The 7,386-nt window shown below is 36.3% G+C and overlaps 1 non-coding gene across 1 annotated transcript; it reads right to left on the bottom strand.

The window, feature by feature from the left end:
• Positions 1–527: 527 nt before the first annotated feature.
• Positions 528–634, bottom strand: LOC141680152 (small nucleolar RNA R71). The gene has a single exon (XR_012558274.1). It is a non-coding gene; the product is annotated as a small nucleolar RNA R71 (small nucleolar RNA).
• Between the last annotated feature and the right edge of the window lie 6,752 nt (positions 635–7,386).

Genomic DNA, 7,386 nt, shown 5'->3' with positions numbered 1-7,386 from the left:
ACAAGTTTTTGGCGCCGCTGCCGGGGACTTGGTGTTAATTTTTAGTTTATGTGCTTGTCATCAGTGGTCGTTTAAGTTCACTGACTCGGATTCTTTTACTTTCACGGTATTTGTTTGAGTTTCAGGTACTCATTACAATGGGAGATCCAGCAGCACGAACGAAAGCCTTGATGGATTTTTCTCAAACCAAGATCAATGACATTCAATCTAGCATTGTCAGGCTAGCTATCATAGCTAGTACCTTTGAGATCAAGCCTGGCATAATTCAATGGGTACAGAATTCAGTCCAGTTTGGGGGTTCTCCAATGGAAGATCCCAATATGCACATTAGGGATTTTATTGAGATCTGCGACACCTTCAAGTTTAACGGTGTTTCTGAAGATGCTGTGAAGCCGAGACTATTCCCATTCTCTCTGAGGGACAAGGCTAAGAGCTGGTTACACTCTCTACCAGCTGGTTCGATTGCTACTTGGGAAGATCTTGCTCAGAAGTTTCTTACTAAATTCTTCCCTATGGCGAAGACAGCTGCAATCAGGAATGCTCTTACTCAATTTTCGCAGCAAATGGGAGGATCTTTATATGAAGCTTGGGAGTGCTACAAGGAGTTGCTTAGGAAGTGTCCTCATCATGGAATGCCTGATTGGATGATCATCAATTGTTTTTACAATGGGTTGGGAGCATAGTCCAGACCCATGCTCGATGCAGCAACAGGTGGAGCATTATGGGCAAAGAGCTATGAGGAAGTTTATGATCTAATTGAACTGATGGCTGCTAATGAAAATCAGTATCCAGCCCAGAGATTGCCACAGAGCAAGGTAGCAGGAATTCTTGAGGTGGATACAGCTACGGCTATCACTGCTCAACTAAAGGCGTTGTCTATGAAGATCGATTCTCTGGCTAACTATGGTGTTAAGCAGATAATTAGTGTTTGTGAGCTGTGTGCAGGTCCGCATGTGACGGAGCAATACGCTATATCTAGTGACTCAGCTCAGTTTGTGAGAAACTTTCAGAAATCGCAGCAACCAGTTCCAGACACTTATCATCCTGACAACTGGAATCATCCTAACTTCAGCTGGAGCAAAAATCAGAATATGATGCAACAGCCGTTCCAGCAGTTTGGAGCAAAACAATTCAACCCTCCTGGTTTTCAGCAACAATTTGCACCAAGACAACAACTCCAACTTCAACAACAAACTCATGATGCAGGTCTATCTTCGAATGAAAAATCTGAATTGGAGGAGTTGAGACTTATGTGCAAAATCCAGGCTCTTATATGCCAAAGCTATGTCATTTCTATCAAGACTCTGGAGAACCAAATAGGGCAAATTGATAATGCCTTATTGAATCGACCACCATGAACGATTCCTATTGCTACAGAAGCCAGTCCAGGAAAGAGGGAAGTTGAAGAACATGTGAACGCCATCACCTTAAGGTCTGGAAAGGTCGCAAGTCCCCAAATTCAGCAAGACGAAGAGCCTGAAAAATCTCAAGATTCAGAAAATGCAGTTGTGGCTGAAGAAGAACTGCAGAAGGAAGCAGAGGTGGAACCAAGGAAGACTACTATGGAACACATTCCTCCTGAGGGTAATATAGGGGAGAAACAGATATATCCTCCACCTCCTTTTCCTAAGAGGTTGCAAAAGAAAAAGCTGGATAAGCAGTTTGAGAAGTTTTTGGAGGTGTTTAAGAAACTTCATATCAACATACCTTTCGCTGAAGCTCTTGAACAGATGCCTACCTATGCGAGGTTTATGAAAGGTATTCTCTCTCGGAAAGTGAAGCTCGATGACTTAGAGACCGTTGCTCTAACGGAGGAATGCAGTGCTGTGCTGCAACAGAAGTTGCCTCCGAAGCTTAAAGATCCTGGAAGCTTCACTATTCCTTGCACCATCGGAAACTTGTCGTTCGACAAGTGTTTATGTGATTTAGGAGCTAGCATCAATCTGATGCCCTTATCTATCTTCAAGAAGCTTGGTCTGCCTGATCCGAAACCAACATACATGTCATTGCAACTAGCTGATCGTTCCATCGCTTATCCACGAGGTATAGTGGAGGATGTTTTGGTCAAGGTGGATAAACTCATCTTTCCTACTGACTTTGTAATTCTTGATTTCGAGGAAGATAAGAAGATTCCCACTATCTTGGGAAGACCATTCTTGGCTACAGGCCAAACTATGATCGATGTGCAAAAAGGAGAGCTTTCGATGAAGGTTTACGATCAAAAGGTCACTTTTAATGTGTTCAAGGAAATAAAGTTACCCACAGCTAAAGATGAGTGCTTTAAAGTAGAGCAAATGCAGGTTTTGAATGCACCTCCGTGGAAGAGGAAGTTGGATTTGCTATTCGATTCTCTTAGGTTAGCAGAGCTGAAAATTTCTCAGGAGCGTTTTGAACCATTTATTCAAGAAGCTCCCACACTTGAGCTCAACCGAAAGCCAGATCACTTGAGTTATTCATTCTTAGGTGCACCCCATGATAAGGGGTTGGGATATATTTTTGATGATGTAGAGAGTGGCTGGACGGATCTTCCAGTGCCTATAGAGGGTTCTTTTCATGCGCCACAGACAGTTGATAGGTTTGGTCTTGGTGATGAACAATATTGAAGATTGACTAGGCGTATGGAGGCCATGCATGTCATCCACCGATGTTTTGCTGCAGATTTGACACTGGCTTTGGGCACTATTTTCCGAGACACTGGTGGCGAGGTTGATTGGCCACCTGATCCTCCACCCGATGACTAGGTATGCCTGAAATCCTTATTATTGCCTTCGATGAGGACATTGAAAATTTTAAGTTTGGGGGTGATAATGTATGGATTAGTAGTGTGTGTGTGTCCATAAAGATTCATATTGCATGTTTAGTTGTAGTTCATTCATATTTTTGCATGATTGTTCATTTAGGACATATTTGTTATTTTTATGTGATTTCATATAGTTGCATTTGCATGCATATTAAGCATGATCCCTTAAGATGAACTATGATATTTGATAAGTTGATGTTGATTTGAGTGTGGTGATGACGAATAGAGGAATGTTTAAGTCCTATTGAATTGATTTGCATGCTAGAAACAAATATTTTCACAAAGTCTTATAGGGTTGCTTTTGATCTAGGTCATGATCATACTTGTTTGTTGTTGAGATTTAATCACTTGGTTATATTTAGAATTTGTGATATTCTCGTAATGACGTAAAAACACTGATTTTTTTATCTGGAGAAAAACTTGGATTTCATTGCTAGTTGTTGTAAGGCTAGGCGTCAAATGGCTAGTAGCCAGCTCATATTTTTATGAGTAGTCTAGGGTTGAATGAGATGGAGTGAAACGCACTCATTCAGAAAAGAAAAAAAGGAAAAAAAAAGAAAAAAGAAAAAAAAGAGAAAAAAAAGTATGTGTTTCTGCATAATTGATCAAGAGTGAGCTCTTTAATACTCGAGTTATTAAGTTCTTTGGGGACTTTGTGCCTAGTGACCTAAGGCTTTTATAGTCTGGGATCCGCTAACCTAACGCTCGCTACATGGATATTATTGCATAAGTCTTTTGGGACCTCATTCATTGCACGGTCAAATAAGCATCTTTGTTATGTGTTCAATAATAGTGTGAATCCTTGTATAACTTTAGTAGGAAGGAGGTATTGTGAGTCATAATTTGTTTATTATCTATTCTGTTTATAAAATTTTGATTGTTTCGATGATAGATAAGTTATGGTTATTGATTTAGTTTCGAAACATATCTGTTAAACATTCCACACACGCACATTTCTGGTTTGTGAGTTGGTTTGTGGGATTTATTCGAACTCTATTTTAAGTCATTGCATTCTTAGAGTCATTGGCTTATTCATTTGGTTATGGTTATTCTGAGGGGATCGATTGTATTATCATTTAGTTGCATTCATGTAGTTGCATTCATGCATTAGGTTTGTTTTGTAGTTTTGAGTCTATTTATGCTTGAGGACAAGCATCGATTCAAGTTTGGGGGTGTGATAAGTGGATTTTATATCCACTTGGAATGCTTTATTACAAGCTTAAATTGGTATATTGGACTCAAGTTGTTAGTATTTTGATATATTTTTGTGTTATTGCATTTCAGGTATCAGTTATATGAAGAAATGAGCTTTTAAAGGAAATATGATAAAAAGTGATCATATTTGGAATCCAAGGCCATTGTCAAGTTGTAGAGAATCTCGTTGGCTTCGCGTGGGCAGTTGAATCGCCTAATTCTGACGAGTAGAACTCAAGTTATGGCCAAAACAAGATTCATCAAAAAAAATTCCAGACAGGCTCCAGGCGCCAGCCCGGGATGTGGGGCGGCCGCCCGGGAGCTGAGGCGCCCGCCCGGAAAGCTAAGGCGGCCGCCCGAGGCGCGGCTGGTCGCTGATTTCGCTGAAAAAGCCTTTTTTGAGTGGAATTTGACAATTTTAAGGGTCCAAGTCCACTAGAGGCGTATATATACTTAAAAAAAGGGTTTTCATCATCCGGAAAGATTGGGATACCAAGGAGAAGACCTAGAAGCACAGAACAACTCCGAAAAAGAAGATCTTGTTTTCAACTTGTGATTCTTTGAATTAGTTGTAACTTTGGATGCTCGTTTTCGTTCTTGTTGAACCTAGATCTCGTTTATTCGTACTTTGATTATTTTTCAGTTTATTAAGACCTTGTTTTATACCATGCTTTCATTGAAACCCATGGTGACGATGAGTTCAATTATGGGCTAATCGTTGTCATGGGATTCTAGCGGATTTACTTATGGATTTCAATAATTAATTTGTTTCGATATCTTGGTGTGTGGTGATTGATTAATATCCTAGTATTGGTTGTATTTATTCGTCTTATGTGCGTAGCTAACATATAAGATAGCGTGTTAATCTCTATTGAAGCGACAGTGAATATAGAGGTTTAGAACTTGTCATGCTAGCATAGGTTTATGTATTTGTTATGCATGATTCGTAGGTAACTCTAACCGTTTTACTAGACCTATGTAATCATTATGGATAACTTGTGCTTAAACCATTATGTTGTTAAATTCTATAGACATATAGGGTCTCAATATAACTGGTGCCTATTCAGCTTCTATCTCTTTTGTGGATGTCTGGTAGAATGGTACTCGTGCAACGAAAGTTGGCGTTTATCAGTTTCGTGTTATCTGATTAGTGTCATCACCATCACATGCTAAGGTTAAGAACGAAAAGGCTATTGAATGAAGTAGTAATGAAGTTAGAATCCCATGTTTGTCATATATAGTAATTCAACCTCAATTCTCTTAGTTAATGTTATTTAGTATAATCTCTTAGTTTAATCAAAACCCAATTTGTTATTTGTCTTAGCATTGAGCGATAACCATACATTGTTGTATAGGTGCATAAATTGAACTTAACCTAAATCAGTCTATGTGGGAACGAATCTGATTTATATCTTATACTACTTGCGAACACGTATACTTGCGTGAATATTAGCGCGTGTTTTCGCCCTAACAACAATTCTAGTAGGCATAAATTGGGAGAGATTGTTGGGAATATGTTGTGAACTTGATGATTACATTAACAAAATACCTTAGTAGATTCAACTTAGTGAAAAATGTAGCACTCGACGGATAATCAAATATAGTCCCGACGAATGACTCAATATAGTCCCGAAGGATGATGATTTGACATCCATCGAGTGAGTAGCTTATGTAACAGTAAGTCATGTAGCACATTTCTGCAAACACCTTTGTACAGTTTTTGTAGTAGCATATAAGTCATGTTGACTTTAATTAGATATGCAGAATAAATTGATTAATTGTAAATATAAGATGTCTTGTATTTCTGCTTAAATGAAATGAAGTCAAGTGTCAAATAGCTACCCGACGGATGATCAACAAAGCTACCCGACGGATAATCAACAAGGCAACCCGACGGATGAAAATCATGTATCCGACGAATGACTAATTCAAACATCTGGTTGACAGTGACAACACAGTCACATGCGTCGAGTGTTTGTAAAAAGAATGTGGCAGCCTATTCAGCTGGGTTTTTTGAGAACAAATAAGTATTACCATTTTAATGCTATTATGAAGATATTCAAAGATGCTGGAATAGAGTAGTGAAGCAGCATGGTATTAGACTTGATAGGTTTTGTTTTATTATTTTGTCTTATTACTATGTAATCTTGGTGATATATAAACCAAGAGCAGCAAGTAGAACAATAACAAGACTAAGCAAATACATTCTCAGAGAAACAATTGTAAGTTGAATCATGTAGCATTTCTCTGGAAGTTTAGTTGTTCATATTTGTAAGCAGTTGTGAGCTATTCAAGCTTCACAGGGTTCTCTTGATATATATATATATATATATATATATATATATATATATATATATATATATATATATATATCTGGTGGATACATTCAAATCCACCAGAAAGTTTTTAAAGACTTGTGTTTTTATTACTTGTGTTTTGATTTATCTAACTCTTCATTCCGCACTTTGCAAATCAAATACTTATATATTATTAAGTTAGAACCATTTTTCATTAATATCAAAAAGTAACCAAAATTACATTCAACCCCCATTCTATAATTTTTGTTGTATTATTAGGGAATAACAATACTAATAATAATAATAATAGTAATAGTAATAGTTTAATAATAGTAATAATAATAATAATAATAATAATAATAATAATAATAATAATAATAATAATAATAATAATAATAATAATATGACTTGAGACCTAGTAGTATGTACTTCCTTCGTCCCCTCATTTTTTTATTAGCTCAGCATACATTTTTAAGTGTCTACAGAGTATAATTTCATAACTTATTTTTTTATTTTTTTTTGAATAAAAATTTAAATTTTATTTAGAGGAAAAAAAATTAAAATAATTTATAAAATTATAATATATATGAGCCTTAAAATATGTTCGATCCTTTCCTCTCAAATGTAAAGAATACAGAGTGAAGTATACGCTAAGCGAAAAGAATTTTAAGAAATTTCCCAAATGTATGCGCAACACAATGGCACAATCCCCAACGAGAGCTGTAACATCAATTTTTTAATAAGTAACATTAAAAGTTAGAACCGTCAGAATCACAGATTTTAACATGGTTTAACCGTAAATGAGATTTTGATTTATTTTTATATTTATATAATTTTATAGTTATAGCCTACACTAAATTATTAGTTAGTTTTAAACTGTTATGTGCTTAATTAATTATTAATTAAAAATTATTACATGTAACAAAAAATGATCAGTTGGTTAAACAAAAAATGATTTTGCGCATAAGTATATTATTTGCTAATATAACATAAACAGAGATAATAACAATAATACAACCTCAGAAAACTCAAAAAAACATGCTAACGAGTCATGCATAAATAAAACATTAGTCACATGATTGCAACATATTATAC

The sequence above is a fragment of the Apium graveolens genome, chromosome 1 (genome assembly GCF_009905375.1).
Source record: "Apium graveolens cultivar Ventura chromosome 1, ASM990537v1, whole genome shotgun sequence".
Lineage (NCBI taxonomy): Eukaryota > Viridiplantae > Streptophyta > Magnoliopsida > Apiales > Apiaceae > Apium > Apium graveolens.
Note: the sequence above shows the minus strand (reverse complement) of the source record. Positions and strands in the feature narration are given on the sequence as shown.